The following is a 27,449-nucleotide window of genomic DNA, read 5'->3' on the forward strand; positions in this document are numbered from 1 at the left end:
AGCCCTTTCACCTACTGGTGGGATAACCCTGAGCACAGCAAGCAGGGTTTGGTTTAGGTCTGCGTGACACCTCAACTTCTCCCTCTGCCCCATCCTGCTTCCTCCTTTTTCCTTTCATGGGTGTTGATCCTTAGTAAATATCTGGTGCCCCAACTCGGTCTCCATGTCTGCCTCTGTAGAGGCCTAACTGGGTGGCATGTCACAGCAGAAAGATGTGAATTTTGAAGCAAGACTGATTCAGCTTTGAATTGCAGCTCAGTGACTCGTTAGCTGTGTGACATCAGACAAGTAATTCAACCTCTCTGTGCCTTCGTTTTCTCATCAGTGAAAGGTGTACCTACCTACGCCGCAGGGTTGCCAGACAAATTAGAAAAAAATACCTGTGACATGTCTGGCACATTGGAGACACTCGATAAATGGAGCTAAAGTCTTATAGAAGCCATTTGGGGGCAGGTCTGCCTACTTCATGCCCAGCTTTCTCTGGCAGCCATTCCTTCATTCAACTGCTTAGCAAGAGGTTCCTGGGACAATCCCAGGACTGTTTGGACTGTCTGGGCCCTCGATGTCTACAAATATCCTCAGATAAATATTTTTTAAAAAATAGTTGGATTTCAAAAATTAATTTTATTTACAAACACTCCATTTCTAACAAACTTGCTCTCTCTTTTCTACCCTCCACTCAACCCATGGTAATCTCTAATCTACTTTTTATCTCTGTGAATTTGCCATTTCTAGATATCTCATAAGTGAAATCAAGCAGTATTTGTCCTTATGTGAATTGCTTATTTCACTGAGCATAATGTTTTCAAGGTTATTCATGTTGGAGCAGGTCTTAGAACTTCATTCTTTCTTATGGTTGAACAATATTCCATTGTGCCCACATACCACATTTTGTTTATGCATTCATCTGTAGATGGACACTTGGGTTGTTTCCAACTTTTGACTATGTGAATATGGTAGATTTTTTTTAATTGAGTCTGACAATCATGATCTCTTTATTATTATAATAATAGATTTTTACTTTTAGAGCAATTTTAGGTTTACAGAAAGTACAGAGACTCCCCACATACACCTACGACACACATGGATTCATCTATTATTGACATCTTGCATTAGCGAATATCGTATTTTTATCACCAAACTGTCTCCTGAATTAGTCAAAGCCTCGTAAGTTCCAGCAAACTCACAGGGGCACCGTGGGATGTTTTAAATTTAGGGGAGAAATACAAAGACACTCTGAATCTGGCAGACACCACAGAAACTACCAGCCTGAGGAAGTTCACACATCCAACATTATACACGCCACATTCTTTTTGATGATATTATATCTTTGTGAAGCTGGGATTTTGGCAATTTTATTTTATGAAGGTATGTGAGGAGCAATATGTATCAGGGAGTAAGTGTGGCAGTGTCCCACCTGATTCCAAGATTTTAAAAGTTATCAAGGGCCCAACAGGTAAGCCATCCCATTAGTAAATCATTTGTGGTTATTTAAGAATGAAATCAAAATACTATTTTTTAATGCATGCTTGCGATTTTTTCAAGCAGCTGCTATGCTGTTAGGCCATAAAAACTTATCAAGTTTTTTGGACCTAATTACTTATTCAACAGAACTGTTAGATATTTCTTTTGGTACAGAGGCATGTGAAAATCTGAGACACTAAAACCCTAAAATGAAGGAAGTTTGGGAACCTTTGGTATAGACTGAGAACTATAAAGTGGGCTGATGCAACCTTAATACAATGGGGCTCCAGAGCTGTGTTTGAAAAGTCAGAGGGTGACTGACTGTCAGCTAAATATTTTTTCCAAGAAGTGAATTACTTATCTAGGAACCAACCCTGGGTTGTCAGGTACTATGAATAAGAGGAAATAAAACTACATAGAATAGGCTCCATAAATAAAGAGGCCCTGGTGTCCCCCATATTGAATGGGACATATCTATGCTAAAAAAGTATTTGTTGTTTATCTGAAATTGAAATTTAACTGAGTGTCCTGAATCTTATTTGACAGCCGTGCTATAGGAGGTCCTCTCAGGCAGGACTGTTATCAGAACTCCCCCAGGACAAACTCCCACCTCTGTCCACCTTTGATGAAGTACAGCCCACTCCCAAAGAAGTCTCCCTGCTTAGCTCAGCCATTTTTATGTATTATTTTCACTTTTGTGTATTTTATCTATTTCCTATCAGGAGTCAGACACAGATTACTGTGTCACCACCAAAATCCAAAGGTTGTATATTTAGTTCTCCAAGTAGCTTTTGGAATCCCTGTCACTTGACTTAAGGTGAGAGGAAGCATTCCTCTTCCCTCACCCAGGATAGGGGAGGGAGCACAGCCACAGCACACATGTAACTCTCTACAAAATAGTGTGGAGGTGGTTGATGGGTTCACACTAGCCAGACCAGCTTTGGACCAATCCTTTTTGCAAGGGTGGGGCCTATTGCTAGTTTCTCAACCATTTGGGCATCTTCCAAACCTTCCATGCTCATTTAAGATTCTGTTCCACAATGATCAGCAAAAACAAAATAGGTCCCTGTTTTCACAGATTTTAGAGACTTCAGGAAGAAAGAAAGCCTATTAAATAAAAACATACAAAAATACATCATTGCAAACAATTATGAGTGCTATGATGGGAAGTTTCACCAGATGTTGTAGACTTTGTTGGCCCCCAATAAACCACCCCTCTTGATGTTTGTTGCCCCCTTGCATGTAGACGCTGGGCCTGGCTATGTGATTAATTTTGACCAATGGGACAAGCAAGCATGGTGTAAGCAGAGATTTGATAAACTCTTGCACAAAGGGCTTGACCTCTAGAAATGCACTTTCTTAGAATCCACCTGCCATTCTGTGAGGAAGCCCAAGCAGCTACACAGAGAAGCCTGCGTGGAGGATAAACAAGTGCCTGACCAGTAATCCCAGTTGACCTCCAGTAAGTGGACAGAATGGTATGCCAGCTGCCTCACCATCCCAGCCAGCATCATATAAGGCAAAAGAACTGATTCCCATAGAATTGTGAGAAATAATACGCAACTGGGGTTTAAACCATTGACTTTGGGGGAGGTTTATTACATAGAAACAGATAAACAAAATCAGGCTATGAGAACACAAACAAAAGAAACTGCCTACTCTGGAAAATAAAGGAGACCTTTCCAGACTTAGCTAGAATCTGAAAGAAAACTGAAAGTTAACTTCAAAAACAAAGGGCACTACAGACAAAGGCCTCAGTTTGAAAGAGGCAAGATGCATTCAAAAGCAGAATGAATGAAGGTCATTTTCTTATGCCTCTTGAACTAATTATGAAACATATAGGAGATAAATATATATATGCACATATATATCTTATCTACTTTATACAGAAATGGTATATTTAAGAAGGCAATGAAAGCCCAAAGCTAAAACCATATGTCTATTCTGGATTAATAATACAGACTTGCTATCAATGAGCCATCTGTGACATGAACACATTGTGCTTAGACCATCTGTCATGTTCCTAATCTAATGGTTTAGATGATGGATTATGCCCTCATTAGAAGATATTAGCACCTCAAAAAGCATTTGTTGGGAATCGCAAGGTACTGATCCCTTCAGATATTATCAAATGGTTACACAGTAAACTAATGCATAGCAGGGCAAGGAGAAAGGAAACTAGCATGTACTGAGCCCCGTCTAACGACCAGGAAAATTGACAGATTCTGTATATATTTGCTCCTAAACCCTCAGCAATCTCATGAAGAAGAAATTATTGTTCCATTTTTAAATTTATTTTGTTATTTTGAAATACTTTCAACTTGCAGGTCAATTATAAAAATAACACAAATCCCATACAGAAAACTTCGACATGACTGCACCCCCTAACCCATTTAGACAGGTCCACCAATTTCAACATATTGCCACATTTGCCATATCACTCTATATGTATATATCTATCCATCTATCTATCTAGCCATTTTCTGAACACTTGAGTGTAGGTTTTAAACATTATGCTCTTTTTATTTTGGTGGGAGGATTCAATCATCTTTATTAATTTAGCAATGCTACATTTTGTACATAATATCAAGTTGTCTTCTTAAAGGGATCTACTTTAGTATATCATGTTAATAGTAAAAAGCCAAGTAAGATGGCTAAACCTCAACATAACATTTTAATATCCTCTGGACAAGGCAAGCTAGAAAGTCAATCACTTTACACATATTTAATAGTAGTGTCGCCAAGTAAAATAACTAGAAAGCTGCTATAATTCCAAGCAGGAGAGGAAAAAAATTCATCTTGGTCTTTTTTCATGTTCCAGAAAACTATGCTTTCATTTAACAGAAACAATGTTACTGATGTTTAAAAAAAAATGCTCTGCTTTTTAAATTTCTGAGCTTCAATACAAATTAAAATAAAATAGTAGTATTGAAGTCTTTGGGGAGGCAAATATCTAACGGCTGTATTCATCAGTATAGCTGAACCTCCTTATTGATGCCCAGGTCCAGGTTGGGTATAGCCCTGACCGAAGGGAGGTCAGTTACGTGCATAAGGATCAGATCCATTTAGAAAAGGGGTCACAGTACTTCCAGGAGGTGGACTAAAATGACTCCGGGTTAGCTTGGAGTCATTCCAGGTTATGAAATAGGGGCCAGAGTGTTATTACTAGGCAGAGAACTTTGGGTGGTATAAATTGGTGGAGGATAATTGCTCGCCTGGTACTGCTGCAGTGGTTAAGCAGGCAGTTGCTGAGGCTGACCAGGAAAGTCAGCAGCTGGTGCCTGGGAAGCTGGTTGCTGACCATATCTCTGGAACTGCTGTGGTTGTTGGGGCCCAGTCTGCTGACTATAGCCTGAATACTGAATATCATACTGCTGTGGCGACTGAGGAGGAGCCTGTGACGGCTGAGCACCATCGCCAGCCTGTTTTTGGTACATCTGATCTGCTTGTGGCTGAGCTCCTGTATATGGTGGCTTTTGTGGCTGAACTCCTGGTGGGTGAGCTGCTGAGGAAGAAGAAGCAATGCTGTCAGGCACTCCTGAATGGTCTTCTGCAGAAGTACTGGGTGACCCTGAAACCTGATCATCTGTTGATACAAATGCAGACATGACATTTTTGTTGATTTCGTCTTGGATTTTTAAGAAATCAGGGCCGACATACTTGCAGCCATAACTTGAGTAGACTGCTTTGCAGAAGAATCAGAAGCAGCCGGCTTTTCTTCCCTACCATCAACAGTATCATTTTCAAGAATATTGGTGGAAGGTCCTGGTTCTCCGGGTGGTTCTAAGCTATCTAATAAGTGATTAATTTTATTTTGAAGTTCTATCAGTTCTCCACGGAGATATTTCACCTGGCTTCATCCAAGGGGACTTGGTTGGCCATTAACAAACAATGTCAGTTTCAGTTTCCCACTAAAGTGAATTGCAAAGGAAAGGTCAGAACTATGAAAAATTGTGATAAGATGTCCATCTTTATCCTTATTCCTTATAATAACTTCATCATTACTCAGAACTTTTCCTCTGAAAACTTGTTGCATCATTAGCACTAATTCATCATAAGTAATATCTTCATTATGAATGAGAATTTGTCAAATATCTTCCTCAAGTTCAGCTTTGATAATTAGCCTCCCACTTAGGCCAACTGCCCATTCGTGGTGGACTCCAGGATGCTCTTTATATATATACATCTCTGGATAAAGATAAAGACCGCTTGCCAAGGCTGCTGCTGTCGCCTTCCCGCAGGTCTTCGCTGACCACGCTGGTTCAAGGCTGCTGCTGTTGCTGCTGTTGCCATCAGGCTCCAGGGGTCAGGGAGACACTGTGGTCACTATCAGCTCCATTGCCCTCTGCCACCTCTGCACCTTGCTCACTGATTTCACACTGGCCTGGCTAATTGCACAGACCCAACAAGTGTAGCTCAAGCTTGGGCCTAGTATGTGGCAGGTGGAGGCAATGTTACGTTCTTTGAACACTTAATACCACTACGTACATTCCCTAGAAGAAGGATTCACTTTTAAAACCACCTTAAACACATTTATCACGTTCAATAAATTTTACATTGATATAAATCTTACATGGAGTCTATATTCCAGTTTTTTTGTAAGTCCCTTTGAGTCTTTCCTTTATCCTTGCCAGATCCTATCCAGGATCACATATTGCATTTATTGTCATTGCCTCTTTCCTTTCTTTTTGAGTTTTTTAATTGTGGGAACATATATACAACATAAACTTTCCCATCTGAACCACTCCCAAGCATAGCATTCAGTGGGATTAGTATTCACAACACTGTGGTATTCTCACCACCTTCCATTACTAAAACTTCCCCATCTCTCCAAACAAAAACCCTACACCCATTATGCATTAACTCTCTATGTACCCTGTCACCCACCCCTGGCAACTTATACTCTAATTTCTGTCTCCATGAACTTGCATATTCTCCAATATTTTATTTGTAGTTACTATGAGGCTCAAATTAGATATCCTAAATCTATAACAAGCTCATTTGCTTTGATACTATCTTAACATCAATAGTGTACACAAACCATATCCCTCCACATTTTTTTTTTTTAAACATGGGCAGGCACCGGGAATCGAACCTGGGTCCTCGGGCATGGCAGGCAAGCACTCTTACCTGCTGAGCCACTGTGGCCCGCCCATCCCTCCACTTTTATGTGTAGTTCTTGACACAAATTGCAAGTTTATACATTAAAAGTCCAAAATCACTGATTCATCATTTCATTTTATGCATTTGCTTTTTAGACCCTGGAGGACTTTAAATATGTCATCCCACTTCCTTCTTGCCTCCATGGTTTCCAATGGGGAAAAAAAAATCAGCACATAATCTTATTGAGGGTCCCTTGTACATGGCATGCTGCTTCTCTGTTACAGCTTTCAAAAAAACTCTCTATTTTTTGGTATTTGACAATGTCATTATATTATGCCACAGTGCGGGCCTACTTGAGCTTATTCTATTTAGAGTTCATTGAACATCTTGGATGCACATATTTGTGTCTTTCATTAAATTTGGGGAGGGTTAACCATTATTTCTTTGAATATTCTCTCTGTCCTCTTTCTTTTCCTTCTGGGACTCCCACAGTGTGTATGTTGGTTTGCTTGATGGTGCCCACAGGTTCCTCAAACTCTGTTCACTTTTCTTCATCCATTCTTCCTTCTGCACTTCAAACTCAGTGATTTCATTATCATATATTCAAGTTCACTGATACTTTGTTCTGCCAGATAGAATCTGTTATTGAAATTTTTGGAGAATTTTTATTTCTTCTACTGTGGTCTTCAGCTCTGTTTAGTTTTTTTTCATAATTTCAGTCTCTATTAATATTCTCTTTGTGTTCATCTGTCATTTTTCTGATTTCTTTGGGTTGTTTGACCACATTTTCCTTTAGCTCTTTGAGTATATTTAGGAACATTTTTTAAAATGTCTTTGTCTGGTATGTCCAGGTCTGGTCCTTCTCGTTGATGGTTCTAATACTTTCAACTTCTCCTTCGCCTGGGCCATCATGCTATTGCTTCCTGTTTCTTTGTATGTTTTGTAATCTTTTCTTGAAACCTGGACATTCTGATATTTCAATATATTATCGCTGAAATTTAGACTGAGACATCTGTTCTTTAAGCTTGTATGCAGTTACCACTGCTATGACAGATTTTCCTTCAGTGCCTGGAGCTAACAAAAAAAAAGAGAAGAAGAAATGAAAATATCTTTCCCAGTCTTTGCATATTGAACTGGGCAAGTACTCTCAGGGTTTATACACCCAAAGAGTTTAGAGAATAGCTACAGGCCAAAGCATAGGGGCCTCCCTGATCCTTTCTGTTGGAATGTCTTATCTGGAACATGTGCATATGCCCCTAGGAAATATCCTGTTTACATGAATTCAGATAACCCTTCTTCCCTTAAGAAAGTGCATCCACTTTCTCTTGCCTTCCTGTTTTGTTCTGGGTTTTTTTTTTTGGCATGAGCAGGCACCAGGAATCGTACCCAGCTTTCCAGCATGGCAGGCAAGAACTCTGCCACTGAGCCACCATCGCCTACCCCCTTCCTGATTTTTGTTCAGATATCCATGAAGACAGTGAGTTTCACCAATGGACCAGTGGTCTACAGTAATATTTCTTAACTGTGCATGAGTTTGGTATTTGGGGCTGGCCAGTGGTCTCTTCTGCAGGACAGATTCATGCATCTTACGATGTTTAGCATCCCTAGTCCCCACTTATAATCACTTCAGCCACACCAAATATCCAGACACACCCCCACATGTTAGTGCCTCTGCATGAAAATGGCTTGTCCACAGGGAATGCTGTGTCTCTTACCTGTGGTTGAAACTCAGATGTCAGCCATTGCTAAATGGAATTTCCCGGGCCACTGGGGTTGCTTGAGGAACAGAAAAGTGTTCTGGGTTGGGTCCCTGAGATGGGAGGGGAGATTTGCTGAGCTATGGAAGTTTACACATTCCTTCTAGAAGAAAGAGACCTGAAACCCCTCAGCCATGTCGCTGCCAGCCTGAAGATGAAGCTCAAACATGGAGGCCAGCAGAGCTGAATAAACCTTAAAAACGTGGCTGTGATATGACTGATTTCTGCCCCATTTCTGGACTTTTTCAGTTGAATGAGCCAGTAATTCACCTTTATTCTTTTATCCAATGAAGTTAAATAATAAATCCCAAATGTTGAACTTTTGGCTATTGATAGAAGCAAATATTCTAATTGGTATAGCATATCTTAAAAGATATATATGATTAAAAAGATGTATGTAATTGCATAGTTCAATGAGTCTTGACAAATATTCACCATTGTGCAACCACCACAACAATCAAAATATAGAATATTTCCATCACCCCAAATTTTCTCTTGATGCCCTTTTGCAGTCAATCCTCCCCTACCCTTGCTGCACGCCAGGCCCAGGCAATCCTCTTATCTACTTTCTGTCAAAAATGACTTAACTCCTAGAATTTTTAAAAAATGGTATCATATAATATATACCATCTTTGGTCTGGCTTCTTTAATTCAGAAAAGTGTTTTTGAGATTAAATTATGCTGTGTGTTTTAGTAGATTGTTACTCTTTATTACTGATTAATATTTCAATATATGGGTATACAAAATTATGTATCTATGGATAGACATTTACTTTATTTCCAGTTTGGGGTTATTAGAAATAAAATTACTATGAACATTTTGTACAAGTTTCTCTCTCTATATATATATATTTCTCCTGGGTAAATAATTTAGGAGTGGAATTACTGTGTCATATGCTATATGTATGTATATCTAACTTTATGAAAAACTACCAAACAATGGCATAGCATCTCTTTAAGGCCCTCTCTTTAGAGTTAACGACATGCCCACATGGGCCAGTGACAGCAAAGTGTAGGACAAAGGCACACAAGTTCGAGTTATAGACTTGTTCATCTTTCTGTCTTCTATTTTGTTTTTTTTTTTTTTCCCTGCAACTGACTTCCATGGTCCTTCTTCCTCGCAGTAGAAGAGTCTTTCCTCAATCAATTCAAGGTAAATTCCTTTGCTTACTTTTTTACTTTTTAACTATAACCACAACCTTTTTACTAAAGCTTGCTATTTTATGGGTCAGGAGTCCAGGCAGAGCTCTGCTGGGTGGTTCTTCCATTCTACGTGGCATCACTTGGTGGTTTTGGCTATGGATAGGCTGGTCTGGAGGGTCTGAAATGGTGTCATGCACATGTCTGGTCTTGTTGGGAGAATGGTGGAAAAGCTGCCTTCAGCTGGCACTTTTGACAGAGTGCCTGCAAGGTCTATTCAGTGCTCTCTCTCTTGATCCAACTCCCCATACCTCCTCAGAGATCTTGCTTCATGGATTTTTCCCTCCATCTTGATTCTCCACTCTCTCCTTTTCTATGGCTCTTTCCCCAAAGCATGTCCATAAGCCTCTTCCCTAAGCACCAAGCCCTCCTCAGACCAAGCGCTTCTTATCTGTGGCACTTCCCTCTCATGCCCCTCACAACCAAGTTCCTTAAAAGTGGTATTTCGTCCTTTGCCTCCACTTCCTCACAGGCCCCCACCCCCACCCCTACCCAGTTAATCCTTAAAGTACTACTATATGTATTTACATCACCAACTTCTCTAATGCACTGGCAATGTTCACACTTTATACCCTAAATGATAAGCACAAAAACATCTTCATCTTTACGACTTCTGCTCTTTCTGCCAAATGTTTAACCAGTTTCTCTCTTGAAAATTCTCTTTGTATAACTGTGCTACCACTCTCTACTGCATGGATTATTAACCTGGATAGGAAAAATTATACCTTTATTTTTATTAACTCTAACTGAAATTTAACATTTCCCTCTATTATGAATGTTGGCAGCAAACCAAGAGATATTAGCAGTAACTATAACTTTATCACCAGTATAGGTATTCTCATAGCATGATATAATTGGTACAAATATCTAGTAATATTTTTATACTCATCCTTACTGCTGAATTATGGCCATCATCTGACCTGTTGTTAGATCTTGCTATCTAATGTGTTAATAAACAAGCACATATATTACTCTAATACAATATGTTTTTGTAATATTTTAATAATTATTTCAATATAATTGATTTTTTCTGTGAATCTCTGTTGTTTGTTTTTGATTTTTGCACTTTTTTTAAAAAATTTTTATTTAATTTTTTTAAATACCAAAAAAAAACACCAAATAAACACAAACATTCCTATTTTGGTCATTCCGTTCTACATATATAATCAGTAATTCACAATATCATCACATAGTTGCATATTCATCATCATGATCATTTCTTAGAACATTTGCATCAATTCAGAAAAAGAAATAAAAAGACAACAGAAAAATAAAACAAAAACAGAAAAAGAAATTATACATACCATACCCTTTACTCTTCCCTTTCACTGATCACTAGCATTTCAAACTAAATTTATTTTAACATTTGTTCCCCCTATTATTTATTTTTACTCCATATGTTCTACTTGTCTGTTGACAAGGTAGATAAAAGGAGCATCAGACACAAGGTTTTCACAATCACACAGTCACATTGCGAAAGCTATATCATTATACAATCATCTTCAAGAAACATGGCTACTGGAACACAGCTCCACATTTTCAGGCAGTTCCCTCCAGCCTCTCCATTACATCTTGGATAACAAGGTGATATCTACTTAATGTGTAAAAATAATCTCCAAGATAACCTCTCAACTCTGTTTGGAATCTCTCAGCCATTGACACTTTGTCTCATTTCACTCTTCCCCCTTTTGGTGGAGACAGTTTTCTCAATCCCTTGATGCTGAGTCTCAGGTCATTCTAGGATTTCTGTCCCACGTTGCCAGGAAGGTCCACACCCCTGGGAGTCACGTCCCACGTAGACAGGGGGAGGGTGGTGAGTTTGCTTGTTGTGTTGGATGGAGAGAGAGGCTTTAAAGCCATTATTCTGAGAAGGCATCCATAGGCCTCACAAAATTGCTAAAGGGATCTGTTGCTAAAAGAAAAAAAAATTAAATAAAACAAAACGCTGCCTTAATGGTTTAAAAATTCTCTCTGGTTACCACTTCTCAGTCCAATTTGAGGCTCATTCTATAATGTGGGCATTACCATCACCACTCCCTGTTTTTGTTTTCAGCCTTATTACCACCTGCTACTGATGTTACAGTCACTGAGCTTCACAGCAAAGTTCACCTAAGAACGTGGAGGTATGTTTTCACTCTGAAAAGTCAACAGATAATGACAATACACTGGTCATAAGTATGGATAAAATGTGCTGAGTGCTTTTCACATCTCCAATACTGCACAGAAACTCTGTGGCTTTGACATTCTTTTCTCCCTTTTATAGATTAAGAAACTGAAGCACAGAGAGACTCAATGGCTTGAGTTAGGTCATACGGTCAGTCATTAATGAGGTTGGCACCTATTATGCTGCAAAAATAAATTTGTGGTGGTGACCTAAAGATCCAGATTGGTTCCCAGAGCCAGAACTTGCTGGTAATTTGATTTTGTTAAAGTATCTAAAGAGACTCTCTACCCAAAGAGAGGTCTTGCCAGCCTTAAGGATTCAAAAAAAGAAAGATTAAGTTCAGAGATTAAGATAAAAATTGGTTGTCTTTATTGAAACACTACACAAAGGAGTTGTTCACACATGGAACCCTTCAGTACTTAGGTAAGGTCTTTGGGCTACGGTTACAAATGTATTTAGAAGTGAAACAGATAAGTCATGCAGGTCATAGGGAGACAGTAGAGTGTGTCTGGGACCGATGAAATGAGAGAGTGAAGGCAATGGGAGTCCTAGATTTTCTTCCCTGGAAGGACCATCCCAAGAGTGAAATAGAAGCTTCCTGTTCTCTCATCTTGAGGCTATTATATATTCCATTTACTTTATTCTTTGCCCAGGATAAGAAGAAGCTAGATGCATGGATTTTAAATATTCCTTTCTCAGGGATTTCTCATTGTGATTTGACATTTTGCTTTTATAAATCAGATCTATACACTAGGTTAATATGAGTCCATTCTGGAAAGATGGATTCAATCTTTTTTTTATTATTAATTTAAAAAATTAACAACAAACAAACAAAACAATAAGGTATCATTCCATTCTACATATATAATCAGTAATTCTTAATATCATCACATAGTTGCATATTCATCATTTCTTAGAACATTTGCATCGATTTAGAAAAAGAAATAAAAAGACAACAGAAAAAGAAATAAAACGATAATAGAGGAAAAAAAGTTATACATACCATACCCCTTACCCCTTGCTTTCATTTACCACTAGCATTTCAAACTAAATTTATTTTAACATTTGTTCCCTCTATTATTTATTTTTATTACATATGTTCTACTTGTCTGTTGATATGGTAGATAAAAGGAGCATCAGACACAAGGTTTTCACATTCACAGAGTCACATTGTGAAAGCTCTATCATTGTTCAATCATCATCAAGAAACGTGGCTACTGGAACACGGCTCTACATTTTCAGGCAGTTCCCTCCAGCCTCTCCACTACATCTTGAACAACAAGGTGATATCTACTTAATGCGTAAGAATAACCTCTCGACTCTGTTTGGAATCTCTCAGCCATTGACACTTAGTCTCATTTCACTCTTCCCCCTTTTGGTCGAGAAGGTTCTCAATCCCTTGATGTTAATTCTCAGCTCATTCTAGAGTTTTTCTCAATCTCGTGAAAGATGGATTCAATCTTGATGTGTAGAGAAATCAGGCTTCTAGCCTGATTTACTATGTAATACCATCCGTGAGCTCTCTTGGGGGACTCAGTATATGCCTTCCTGTGAAAATAAAGCTTGCATCACTTCTTCGTGGAGGAGAAATACGGTTTTGTTTTGTTTTTTTGGTCATATGTTGCTGACTCTTGAATTTATATGTGGAGGTCAGAATCCTCATTAGCTCCAGATCCATATATCCAACTTTTAGTACTGCCACATATTAGCTATCATGACATTAAAAATTATTTAATCTCGGGCGGGCCGCGGTGGCTCAGCGGGCAAAGTGCTTGCCTGCCATGCCGGAGGACCTCGGTTCGATTCCCGGCCCCAGCCCATGTAAAAAACAAACAAACAAACAAAATACAATAAAACAAGAAAATGTTTAAAGATGTTTCCCTTTCTTCCTTCCTTCCTTCCTTCTCTCTGTCTTTCCTTCCCTTCCTCCCTCTTTCTTAAAAAAAAAAAAAAAAAAAAAAAAAATTATTTAATCTCTTTAAGCCTCAGTTTCTTTATATTTAGAATAAAAGAAAACAACCCTATATCAGGTTTGTTGTGATAATTAGAGGCAGTGGAGTGGTTTGTTACAGAGCAATATATAATTGATATAGCTTTATAGATTAAGGAAAATAAACCTTTGTCTTTTTTTAAACATTTTCCCAATTTGTTATTTGCTTTGAAATGTAGTTTTGTTTTGAATATTCCAAAATATCTCACTTTAAATTTATATGTTTCCTGCCCCCATCAAGAGACACTTCAAGATTCCAGGCCCCCACAGAAACTTTGAACAACCAGCCCAAGAACTGGCAGAAACATCTTTCTCAAAGCTCCAGAAAATAGTTAAAAGCCTGTAGTAACAGGGTAAGCACCAAATCAAGACAAAGGCTACATAGAAGACGTAGGATCCCACCTCTGTGCCCCTACTTACTGGCTAGCATGGAGCCAACGCACCTTCCAGTGCAGATCCCTGATCGTGGTTCCGAAGGGAGCAGAGTAACCCTTATGCATATTCTGGAAACAGGTATGTCTGCTAAATTGTCTGGTGGTGACTTGAGGGTCAAGCCAAACCGGAAGTTGCTGTGTGTGTGGAAAGCAGTTCGTAGGCTCTCCTACAAAACACTGTGGGAGAGCACTCACGTACCTGGGGCAAGGGATCGCTGGACATTCAGTGCCTTCAGTGGACCATGAAGAAACTGTTATTCAGGGAAGAAGGGACATTAATATCTATGTAATAGAGGAATTCCCAGGGCCACATTCATATGCCCAAGACAAGATGCACATCGAAAAGAATCAAGAAGGCCCTTGTAGCCTCCTAACTTGTCTTAATTCCCAGCCCTCTGTTGGACACCAGACATTAAGAGAATTTCTTCATGAGGTCAAAGAGAAAAATATATATTCTTGTGTGTCAGTACTTGTGATGTGCAAGGAGTTCTAAATTGCAGGATTCCAGGCAGGGTCCCCTTTCATTTGAGTCTAAGGAAGGCACTGAGCCTATCATTAATTCTTTTCAAAAAGTATTGCCCACTTTTAATGAACTACTGCTTTTGGTGTGTTCTGCAAAAATTTTATTGTAATTTAATTCTTTCTGACAGCTTAATATTCATTACTTTTATTCCTCATCTATATTACTTTTATTGGATATTCTGTTCATTTTTTGTTTCTTTTAAAGCAGTTTTATTTATACACAATACAATCCATCCAACACATACAACCAATGGCTTCCAGTATAATCAGAGAGTTGTGCATTGATCACCACGATCAATTTTAGAATATTTTCATGCTCTAAAAAGAAAAACTGCATATCCCTTATACTCCTACCCCATTACTGACACTTAGCATTGGTGTGGTACCTTTATTACAATTGATATAAGAACGTTATAACATTACTGTTAACTAGAGTCCCTAGTTGGCATTAAGAGTATTTTTTTCCCACATGCCACCCTAGTTTTAACACCTTATAATAGTGACACATATTTATTCTAGTTCATGGAAGTATACAGCAAATGGGTATATATACTCTGTTCACTTTAATGAACAATAATGTGTACAGTTTGTAATAATCTGTTACTCAGCAACAGAAAACTAATACAATAAGATAAGCTTATATAGAAATGTGACCTTGACTCCATATGATGCAGTGTGAGTTAGCACAACAGGGACTGATGTATTTCTGGAAGTCATTTCTAAATGGACAACTCGCAGCATTTCAACTGCATATCAAAGTGACCAAAGAAATATATCCTACAAAATTAAATGTATCCCCAGCTCAACTTGTCCTTAATCAGAACCCCCAAAATATTTGTGGACACTCCAGTGCCTGGCAACACAAGGGAAATGTGATATATGAGACATCAAAATAGAAAGAGACAGCAGAATTGAGGTTAAAACATCTTAATTTTATGCATTTTACACACACATAAAATGGACTATTTGAACACATTTGCCTCGGAAGGGGTTCATGCAAGTGAGTGACCCTAAAGCTTAAACTTCATTGGGTTCATGGTAAATCTACCTCTTTCTGTAACTTAGCACCTGGCATGGTATCTGGCATACAAATGACAGGTCTCAAGTAATTCTTTCATGTATTGCTATATTATATTCATGATTAAATGGTTATTTACTTAAGTAAGTTAGTGACTTTAAAATTTTCACAAGTAAATTAACATTAATTGAGGGATACCTGTCTATTGAATTTACTGTCAATTTCCTGCATACTGACTCACTTATAATAAAACATTTTATAGTATTTATTTCCTCATTTCATTTTCTTTCCATGAAAAAAAGGTAAATAATTCAGTTTTTGTATTTCAAGTAGTAATTCAAGCACCTCTGTCTGTTCCTTTAAAATTAAACAAAATAGCTTATCTCAGAGTTCAGATAAGACAATCTCACATTTAGTGTTTGGATTCAATATCTTCTGGGGTGAATTGAAAAGAGAACTTCCCAGAAATGTATTCAGTTGATTCAAAGAAAAGAAGAAGGCTCTAGTTCTGAAGAGGGTTTTGTCTAGAATTGATTTTTCTGAAGTAAATTTAACAAAAAAGTATAGTAATCAACATTTAATAAACTGCTTTAACAAATGGTTTTTGTATTATAATTTGTATCAAGTTCAGTAAGGTACCAAGAAAATGAAAATATCCATTTACTAAGAGTAAAAAATGTTCTCCATTAAACTTCAAGATAAGATTCCAAATGATGTAAGACATCAATTCTTCTATTAAGGATTACTAAAAGTGCAATGCAAAGTAGAAAAGTCTACTTTGAGGGACTAAGATGAGAGTGAAGCTTTCTTTCTGGTTTGTACCTTAAACTTGCTTAGCTGGAGAGAGTGCTGTCACCACTGTTATTTAATATAGATTTTTTAAAAGAAAACTTAAAATGCATAATTAATGGCTACAATAATTTGGATATAGACATTTTCCCAGGAAGAAAAATATTCAGTGCCCATAAAATTATTCAAAGAAGTTTATGAAAAAATGGAGATAAACTTTTGCTCTGTTGTAAAGGATTCCCATTGATTCCTAAGAACTTGGGTTGGAAGTCAACAGCAACTCTTTTGAAAAATGGTTTTATGGAGCCACTTTGGTATTATATGCCCTCCTCAACTGTTTTAAATATAAGTTTTTAAAACTAAACAGTAATATTTCTCTTCCTTTCCCAACTATAACATAATTTTTCTCAGATCCTTTAAAACATTTTAGAAGGGCATAAAACCAGAACTACAGTAAACATCTTTATAGACTTTTCCACTCATAGTAAGAAGTTTATTGCATATAGACAGATCTGAACATGATGTAACCCAAACCATCAGAAGATGGTTAGACAGTTATTAGATCCTTGTTTTTACTTCTTGATCCCTTGAGGATTGTTAGAGAGTTTCCATGATGGTATCCAATCGTCCCTGACTCTGGTGTTAATGCTCTTGTATGGTTTCCTCCCACATTTTATCATGCCTGATCTATGAACCCAATAGATTATAGCTGAAGCAATGGTACATGGCTTCTGAGGCCAAGTCTTGAAAGACAATGAATGGTTTTTTCCTTTCTCTCTCATATCACTTACTCTGGAAGAAACCAGCTGCCATATCTTAAGAACAATCAAGCAGTCCTATGAATGGCATAGGCATTCAGGAACTGAGGCCTCGTGCCATCAGTCATGGGAAGGAGTCATCCTGGAAGGGGTTCCCTAGCCCAAGTCAAAGCCAAATCTTCAGAACACAGCAGCCCTGGACAACAGACTGACTATGACCCAGGAGAGAACCGAGCCAGAACCACCCAGCTAAGCAGCTCTAAGATTCCTGACCCACAATAACTGTGTGAGAGAATATTTAATGCGGCTTTAAGGTTTGTTCAGTACTTACTCATAATCTGGTTTTTTGAAGAGGTTCTTGAGAATTGATCTCCAGATTCCTTAAAATGTGTAATTTAACATAGAAATAGAAAGGCAACAAATGGTGCAAACCCAAACTCACTGTGCAGATTTTTAAATGTGAGCCCTTTGAATAGATTTTAGTTTTTGAACTATAGACTTATTATTTTAATAACTTAACTTATTTTTTTTAAATAAGTAAATTTGGGAAAATAGTCTTATTTTTCTCCAGAGTAGAAGTGAAATATGATCCTATAATGGACATTTGCCCCTCTCTCAACTCCATATGTTGAAAACTCTGATAATGATATCGTTAGAAGTGGAGATAAAGATTATAAAGGAGGGAGATAGAAGAGGGTTGAAATCTGATCTCACAATTCCCTGTACCACTTATGTTCTAAAATCTCATTTCACACAAAAGACATCAGTGACAGCAGGTTTCCTCTGTCCACACCTCCCATTGGGACTTAACTAGGTTATCATTTACTCAAAATTGGAGAGAAAACTGATTTCTCTTTATCAAAATGTAAACACCTTTAGAGATAAAGATTAAAATAAATTGAGGCACCTATGAGAGTAGTAAGTTGCTCTCTCCTAGGAGTAACATGAGGGATATCCCTTAGGCATCCCCATTCTTATGTCAATCCCAACTTTTCCAAAGCAAGAAATACCTACCAATTAACACAAGACATAGAGCACGTTAAAGATAGATGGAGAGTAGGGTTCGAAACAATTATAAGATCTAGTCTCCACAGACAAAAGACCAACAATGCAGAAAATAAAATATTACTCATATTATAAATTTTTGTAAGTTTTTAAAATATACTTAGCCGAATCTGCAGACCATCATGCACCCGCTATTTGGTATATATGCTCTTCCCCAGCAATAATGCATTTTTCAGAATATTTTCATATCTATCTCTCAGCAATTCTATAATGGAAACAACTGAAATTATTACTTCTGTTTAACAGATGAAGAAACGCTCAGAGAGAATTGTTTAAAAGTTAGCCAATTACTGGCAAGAAAGAGACTATAACTCAGATCCCCTGGAATCTAATATTAAGCCTTTATCCAAAATAAATACTCTGCTGAAAGCACTAGTAAAATCTTAGGGACTCAGAAAAAATAATTTAAGAACACTATTCAGTTTTTTAACTCACTTTTAAGTTTTTAATTTATTATTAATTCAAAATATTTCATATGGTGTTTTAGTTTATTAAGCTGCTGAAATGCAATGTACCAGAAATAGAACGGCTTTTTAAAAAGGAATTTAAAAATTTACAAGTTTACAGTCTAAGCCTGTGAAAATGTCCAAATTAAGGCAGCAACAAGAGATTTTCTTCACTGAAGAAAAGCTGATGTTATCCAGAACACCTCTGTCAGCTGGGAAGGCACATGGCTGGCATCTGCTGGACTCTTGCTCCTAGGATCTGTTGCTTGCAGCCTCTGTTTCCTGTGGTTTCCTCTCTAAGTGTCTGTGGGCCTTCACTTAGCTCCTCTGGAATAAAGCTCTGGGTTTTGGCTTGCTTAGCATCTCATGGGAAGACACATGGTGCCACTCTGCTGAGCTCTGCCTATGTCTAGGTTTCTGCTCTCTCTGTCAGCACTCCAAGCACCTCAAAATATCCACGCCCCTGTCAGCTCTGAAGTAACTGTTCTCTAAATGTCTGCATCTACATCTGAGGTTTATTCAAGATGCTTCCCCATTTAAAGGACTCTAGTAAACTAATCAGGACCCACCTTGAATGGGTGGAGACACATCTCTATCTCATCAAAAGGCCACACCACAATTGGGCATGGCACATTTCCATGGAGATGATCTATTCAAAAGTTTCCACCCTACAATACTGAATCAGGATTAAAAGAAGTGGCTGCCCCCACAAGACTGGATCGGGATTAAAACCTGGCTTTTATGGGGTACATAATAGTTTCAAATCGGCACACATGGTTACAGTTTTTAACCCACAGTTTTATAAAACGAGCTTATGGTTAATCCAATATTCACTGTTTCTCAGGGTTATGCACTCATCTAGGTCCCCTCCACTACTCACAATCAACCCACTGGTCAAAAGAATAGCCTATAGGGACTTCTGGGCCAAGAGGGCGGCTTAACAACATGAGCATTTTAGTTCGTCCTCCAGAACAACTACTAAATAACCAGAAACAATACAGAACAGCTCCTGGGGCCACATCAGTGACTGGACACACAGCGTACCCCAATCTGGACCAGCTGAACAGGCTGTGAGCCCCCCAGAACCGTGAGTTCCCTGAGCTGTGGTGGCCAGTGCCCCTCCCCTACAGGCTGCTTCCCAGTGGGGGAAGGAAAGAGACTTTACCAGCAGCAGGGGCTGAGCCCAACCAAACATCAACTGTGGAATTAATTAACAAATTCTGACCACTAAAAATAGACCCGCAGCTTAGGTGAATCTGGTCAAAGCAGAGGTCGCTCATTTTTGCCCCAGCACCTTCCCCAGGGGAGGGGTGAAGCCCAACTCAGGTGGAATCCCTCTCTCAAGGAATTCAACACCAGGGCTTGGTAATATGAAACCATTAAAACCAGCCTACAACCTCTCCTTGGTCTCCACCACGCCCCCAGACAAAGTAAAAGGTACTGCATCATCTTATGCTGGTGGGACCTGCAGGCAGACAAGCACCACATACTGGGCAGGATAAGAAAAACAGAGTTCAGAGACTACACAGGAAAGTCTTTCAACCTGCTGGGTCTCACCCTTGGGGAAAACCAATGCAGGTGACTCTTTCTTCCTGATAGGAAGCCAGTTTGGTCTGGGAAAATCCGGCTGTGGTCTATAATACCTAAGTAGACCCTCCTAAATGTGGGGGGGAAAGGTACCATACAAGCAGGGTAAGAAACAAGAAAACAAAAACTGAAAAATTCTCCTCTGTTAAACAAATCTTAAGCTAAAGGTCCAGATAAAGCTGAACAGAATGTCAAAGAACAGACAGACAACAAATTCATCCAGCAAGAAAACCCTAGGTAAAAGAAGTGCAAGCAATCTCCAGAATAAACTAATTAAGGTAATTAAATGACTAGATGCCAGCAAAAAATAACAAATCACCCTAGGAAAATTGAAGAAGTGGCTCAAAGGAACAAACCAACAATTCAAATGAGATACAGGAGCTGAAACATTTAATTCAGAATGTATGAACAGATATGGAAAACCTTATCAAAAACCAAATCAACGAATTGAGGAAGGATATAAAGAAGGCAAGGAATGAACAAAAAGAAGAAATTGAAAATCTGAAAAAACAAATCACAGAACTTATGGGAATGAAAGTCATGGTAGAAGAGATGAAAAAAACAATGGAAACCTACAACAGTAGATTTCGAGAGACAGAACATAGGATTTCTGAACTGGAGGATGAGACATTGAAATCTGGCAAGAAAAAGAAAATATAGGGAAAAAAATGGGAAAATATAAGCAGGAACTCAGGGAACTGAAAGACAATATGAGGCGCACGAATATACGTGTTGTGGGTGTCCCAGAAGGAGAAAAGAAGGGAAAAGGAGGAGAAAAACTAATGGAGGAAATTATCACTGAAAATTTCCCAACTCTTATGAAAGACTTAAAATTACAGATCCAAGAAGTGCAGCATACCCTTAAGAGAATAGATCCAAATAAATGTACTCCAAGACACTTACTGATCACAATGTCAGAGGTCAAAGAGAAAGAGAGAATCTTGAAAGCAGCAAGAGAAAAGCAATCCATCACATACAAGGGGAGCCTGATAAGACTATGCATAGATTTCTCAGCAGAAACCATGGAGGTGAGAAGACAGTGGGATGATATATTTAAATTATTAAAAGAGAAAAACTGCCAACCAAGAATTCTATATCCAGCAAAATTGTCCTTCAAAAATGAAGGAGAAATTAAAACATTTTCAGACAAAAAATCACTGAGAGAATTTGTGACCAATAGACCAGCTCTGCAAGAAATACTAAAGGGAACACTAGAGACAGATATGAAGACAGAAGAGAGAGATATGGAGAAGAGTGTAGAAAGGAAGACTATGAGTAAAGGTAAAAAGAAAGAAAATTAGATATGACAGATAAAATCCAAAAAGCAAAATGGTAGAAGAAAGTACTACCCATGCAGTATTAACACTAAATGTTAATGGATTAAACCCCCCAATCAAAAGACATAGACTGGCAGAATGGATTAAAAAACAAGACCCATCTACACGCTGTCTCTACTCAAAGGACATGAGAGCAAGGACACAATGGACATTTACACACCAATGTTTATAGCAGCATTATTTACAATTACCAAGAGATGGAAACAGCCAAAATGTCCATCAATGGATGGGTGGCTAAACAAACTGTGGCATACACATATGATGGAATATTATGCAGCTGTAAGAATAAAGTTATGAAGTATGTAACAACATGGATGGACCTTAAGGACATTATCCTGAGTGTGATTAGCCAAAAACAAAAGGACAAATACTGTATGATCTCACTAATATGAGCTGACATTACTGAATAAACTGGGAATATTTTGTTGGTAACAGAGACCATCAGGATATAGAACTAGGGTAAGATATTGGGTAACTGGATTTGAGAAGATACAGCTTGCACAACAAGACTGAATATAAAAACTCAGAAATGGACAGCACAACACTACCTAACTGTAATGCAATTATGTTAAAACACTAAATGAAGCTGAATGTGAGAATGGTAGAGGGAGGAGTGCTGGGGGCATAAATGAAAACATAAAGAAAGAGACAATAAAGGTTGAGATGGTATAATCTAGGAATGCCTAGAGTGTATAATGATAATGACTAAATGTACAAATTTTAAAATGTTTCTGCATGAGGAAGAACAAAGGAATGTCATTACTACAGGGTGCTGAAAATAGATGATAATTAATATTTTAAAATTTCAACTTATGTGTGAGACTAAATAAAAAAATGTCTATTTGGTACAAAATTTATATTTTGACTAATGCGTCTCCTAATATAACTTATGTAGATAGTTGGTTGAACAACATAAGTACATGGAACCTTGGGTAAGGCATTAGATTTTATTGGTTTGCCCAGAGAGATGTCCCAGTGAATCCCAGAGTGATTTGATCAGTAAGTGGAAAAGTATTTGCAAAGTCCCCTCCGGGAAATGGTGAGAATGGGGGAAAATTCAACCTCCCCAAGTTGAATTCTTGATATTCTCACAAGCAGTGCGGACAACCAAAGCTATAGGTTGAGCCCCCAGTCTTGGGGTTTGTTCACATGAAACTTAACCCCACAAAGGATAGGTCAAGCCTACTTAAAATTAGGCCTAAATGTCACCCCCAGGAGAACCTCTTTTGTTGCTCAGATGTGGCTTCTATTTGCAGCCAATACAACAAGCAAACTCACCACTTTCCCTCTGTCTATGTGGGACATGACTCCCAGGGGTGTGGACCTTCCTGGCAATGTGGGACAGAAAACCTAGAATGACCTGAGACTCAGCGTCAAGGGATTGAGAAAAACTCCTGAATGAGCTGAGACCCAGCATCGAGGGATTGAGAAAAACTTCTCGACTAAAAGGGGGAAGAGTGAAATGAGGTGAAGTGTCAATGGCTGAGAGATTCCAAACAGAGTTGAGAATTTATCCTGGAGGTTATTCTTACACATTAAGTAGATATCACCTTGTTATTCAAGAGGTAATGGAAAAGCTGGAAGGAACTGTCTGAAAATGTAGAGCTGTGTTCCAGTAGCCATGTTTCTTGATGATGATTGTATAATGATATAGCTTTCACAATGTGACTGTGTGATTGTGAAAACCTTGTGTTTGATGCTCCTTTTATCTACCTTGTCAACAGACGAGTAGAACACACGGAATAAAAATAAATAATAGGGGAACAAATGTTAAAATAAATTCAGTTTCAAATGCTAGTGATCAATGAAAGGGAGGGGTAAGGGATATGGTATGTAAAATTCTTTTTTTCTTTTTCTGCTTTTGTTTTATTTTTCTGTTGACTTTTTATTTCTTTTTCTGAATTGATGCAAATGTTCTAAGAAATGATCATGATGATGAATATGCAACTATGTGATGATATTGTGAATTACTGATTATATATGTAGAGCAGAATAAGCATATATTAAGGATGTTTGCTTTTCTTGTAATTTTTTTAATTAATAAAAAATTATATATATAAAAAAAGAATAGCCTATATACAAATAGAAGTTTCTTCACCCACCTACACACATTCATTGAATAAAGTTGTGAACTTGAGATCAGTTCTTTTGACTCTTGAAGTAAGCTTTTGAAGCATGAGCAGACTGGAGTAGAAGAGAGAAAACACTCATATCTGGATTGGATAGAGGGGTCATAAATAGGTTGTGAATAGAGGACTAAAACAGGAAATACTGAGTATGTTCCCCAACCGAACAGAAATGGCAGATAGGATGGAAAAGGAAAGCAAAGTGCAATGGAGAGGGCTGACAAAGGATCAAGGTGCTCTCTCCTGGAATGCTAGTTTAAAGCAATAGCTATAAAAGATATTGCCATTTAATAACCAGCTTAAATCATTCTTCCTTTTTAAAGCATTCCCTCATTACTCAGAATGAAATTATCTCCTCTGAAATAACTGTAACTCTTCTGTGGCATCACCCAAGTACATGACTTAGCACAAGGAGACTGTAATCCCCTAGAAGTCAGGTCCCTATCGGGCTCTTTTAACTCCTATTGTGTCTAATGACAGATGTGGGTGGAGGACAGGGAGGGGATGAAAGGAAAGGGAAGTTACTTCAGTGTTTGATTCGTGTCCACCATGTACTTGGCACCGTGCTAAATATGTCATGGGGAAACTAAGTTTTAAGATTTCAATCATTTACTCCAGATCACTTAACTGACAAGTGGTAGTCAAGATTTGAACCTTCAAAACTGGTGCTGAGCTTTTAATTATTTGTTGGAAAATTAGTTCTGTTTTGGTATTTTAAAATGAGTAAAGAAGGTATTCCATAGTGGTTCTTAAACATTTCTGAATCATGAACCCCTACAAGAATCTTTTTCACAAAAATGCACATACAAACATAATACAGCATTTTGCATACGATTTCAGGGAGGCTCACCAGAGCACATTTGAGAACTGGCTAGGGAGCCATGGAAACCAGGTTAAGAACCTCTGGGTTACAGTATTTTAAGCTACCCTCATCCCGCTCCACTCCACCCTACCTTTTTTTTCAATCTGAGCGTAATCAAAACCAGAGAAAAGTTAAACATAAGAAAAGTCTGATTAGGAGTACGAAATGCAAAATACCAATATAGTACTCTACTTCTAAATGTCACAGAGAACTTGAATAAGGAGACCTTGGAGAATATAGTCTTACAGTTTTAAAATTTCGTAGTTATGACCTTCAGACTATGTATGATGTAAGTCTGAGAGATGCGATTCTCGGAATTCATCCCCAAGAGAAAGAAATAGCTGAAAATCAAACTCAGCAGAAAATCCCAGGAAGTATACTACTACCTAAGGCAAAAGAGGTTTATTTCTGTCATTTCATCTCATGAATTTTTCTTTTTTTTGACAGGTGGGAACTCTGCCTGCTAAGCCACCATGGCCCATCCTTGATGAATTTTTTCCTGAAAAACATTTTTGGAGCTTATGGACTAAAAGTATATGTTTAAATGAGGCTTGTGTGGTTTTATTTATATCCTATATTGTTTCCAAGAGGATTTAAGAGATCCTCCAAGTTTAGAGAAGATATAACAAAATATTATGAATGACACATAGGAAAAAAATTAAGGTAGAGACATAAAATAGAGCCCAGATTGAAGTAATTCCTTTAAAAAGTATTTATAAGCCTTTACCCCTCAAAACAATTTCTAAAAATTATCCAATTATAAGAATTTTATGCATTACATTTACAACTTTCATAATCTATAAAATATCTTCATATACATTATATCACTTGATCCTGAAATGACTTTGTGAGGCAGTTATTATTCACATTTTCCAGGTAACAAACTGGTTCAGGGAATGATTTGAAAATCGGGTCCATACTCTTTTCAGTGATTACACTGCTATGCAGCAAATAATCATTACAATTCCTGTGCACAAATAAGTAAAGTATTTCAGTTCTATGAAGAAGTAATACGCATGACTGACTCCTTTGGTCCTGACATTGTCATGAAAAAATGTCATGTCTTCTTTACAGTTGGGTTTTCTATTGGAAGTTGGATAGACATAACATTGTAGGACTTTAGAGTTGGAAAAGCCCTTCTAGAAGAACACCAATCTCTTTCATTTTATAGATGAGTACACTGAGGTTCTTTGCAAAGCCAAACAACTTGTCGTAATCACCCAATCAGTCAGTGTTAGGGCGATACCGGAATCCAGGTTTCCGGAGTTCTTTTCTTTACACTGCACTGCCTTCATATTTCTATATCCATTTGTATGATGTTTTCACATACCTGATTCCAACCATCTTTCTCTTTGCAAGTTTCCTTGTGTCCACTGGGTAAAATTCTACATGCTTAACATGGCATACTCCACCCTGCATGACCTGATGCAAGCTACTTCTTCATGAGTGGAAGCATGCCCTTGATGCCTAAAGATGGTAAGCTGTTGTGTAATATCCTGGCAGAGCTGTCCTGCTGAGGCCATCAGTAAAGTTCACACCCCTGGTAGGACTTGAGTTTCTGCTTGAAGGAAGGAATAGTCTAGATATCTATGGCCCAGGAAAGACTAGAGGGAAGGTACTCATGAGGGACAAGGTGGCCTCAGGAATCACACGTCTTGAGCAGAGACTTTTCCCCTCTAAACTAAAGATGAGTGAGCCAGATTAAGAAGCTACAGGTATCTGTTCACACCAATGCCCGAGCCTTTGGTAAAACTCCCTGCAAATATTCCAGGAAAAAACTTGGGAATCCACACTTGGCAAGGTCATTCAAGCCACATATGATATGTTAGTAGTAATTACATAATGAAAGAGGGATCCCCAAAAAAGAGGGGAGAGTTTTAGGCAACTGAATAAGAATCAGGGGCACTGAATCCCTGGTAATGATTTTCCTTCTATTACCAACCTTAGAGGACATGGGTTAGTAAATTAGCTTTCTTATTCAACTTTCAATTTCCTCAACTCTGCACATTCCGTCCCTTATGCCTGAACCTGGGTTGCTGTCTCCAAATCTTTGTCCATTTGGCACAGTCTTCCTCATCATTCATAATCCTGGCTCAACCATCATCTCTGTAGCCTTCCCTGACACCCCGGGAAACAGTAAAATGGCTGTCCTCTACTTTCTCCTCCAAAATCTGTGTTGTTTAACAACAGGGTCTGCTTCTAGCTGCAATACCTAGCATTGACAAATAGTATGTACTCAAAGCATGCTAGTTGAATACTCTGATTTTTCCTTTTAACGTGTTTTTTCAAAAGTTGATTCATGAACTCTGCAAAAAATTTCAAACTGCACACATTCAAAATATTCGGTGGAAAGATTTATCTCTCAATCTCATCTCTCCTTTGTTATCAGTTATGCTTCCTGCCAGAGATGGACTAGACAAATAGGGTTGTGTGTATTTCCGTCATTTTTCACACAGTGCTGTGTGTGTGTGTATACATATACCTAGAATTCTGTACCTTGTTTTCCATTAATATAAACACAGGCTTCATTTATTATTATTTTTTTAAAAGCAGCGTCGTATTCCACCCGAGGGGCTTAAGCATAATTGATTTGGCTGTCTCTGATTCATGGTTTCTAATTTACAAATATTTTTACTTTCCCTCTCAGTGCCTTCGCCCCCCAAAACAGAAAATGCCATTCTTCCTCCCCCGCCCTCCCCTCACGTCTCTAAAGGGCTCCCACATATTCAAACACGTCTCCGCAAACCCTAGGTCGGGCCTCGCTCCGAAAGCGACCTCCGCCGGCCCTGAACCCCACTCTTCGGGCGGAAGTACGCAGCATCCGCGC

The 27,449-nt window shown here is 38.2% G+C and overlaps 1 pseudogene; it reads right to left on the reverse strand.

Moving 5' to 3' along the window:
• Positions 1-4,452: 4,452 nt before the first annotated feature.
• Positions 4,453-27,443, reverse strand: LOC143686781 (protein TFG pseudogene; annotated as a pseudogene).
• Between the last annotated feature and the right edge of the window lie 6 nt (positions 27,444-27,449).

The sequence above is a fragment of the Tamandua tetradactyla genome, chromosome 6, assembly GCF_023851605.1.
Source record: "Tamandua tetradactyla isolate mTamTet1 chromosome 6, mTamTet1.pri, whole genome shotgun sequence".
NCBI classification, from domain to species: domain Eukaryota; kingdom Metazoa; phylum Chordata; class Mammalia; order Pilosa; family Myrmecophagidae; genus Tamandua; species Tamandua tetradactyla.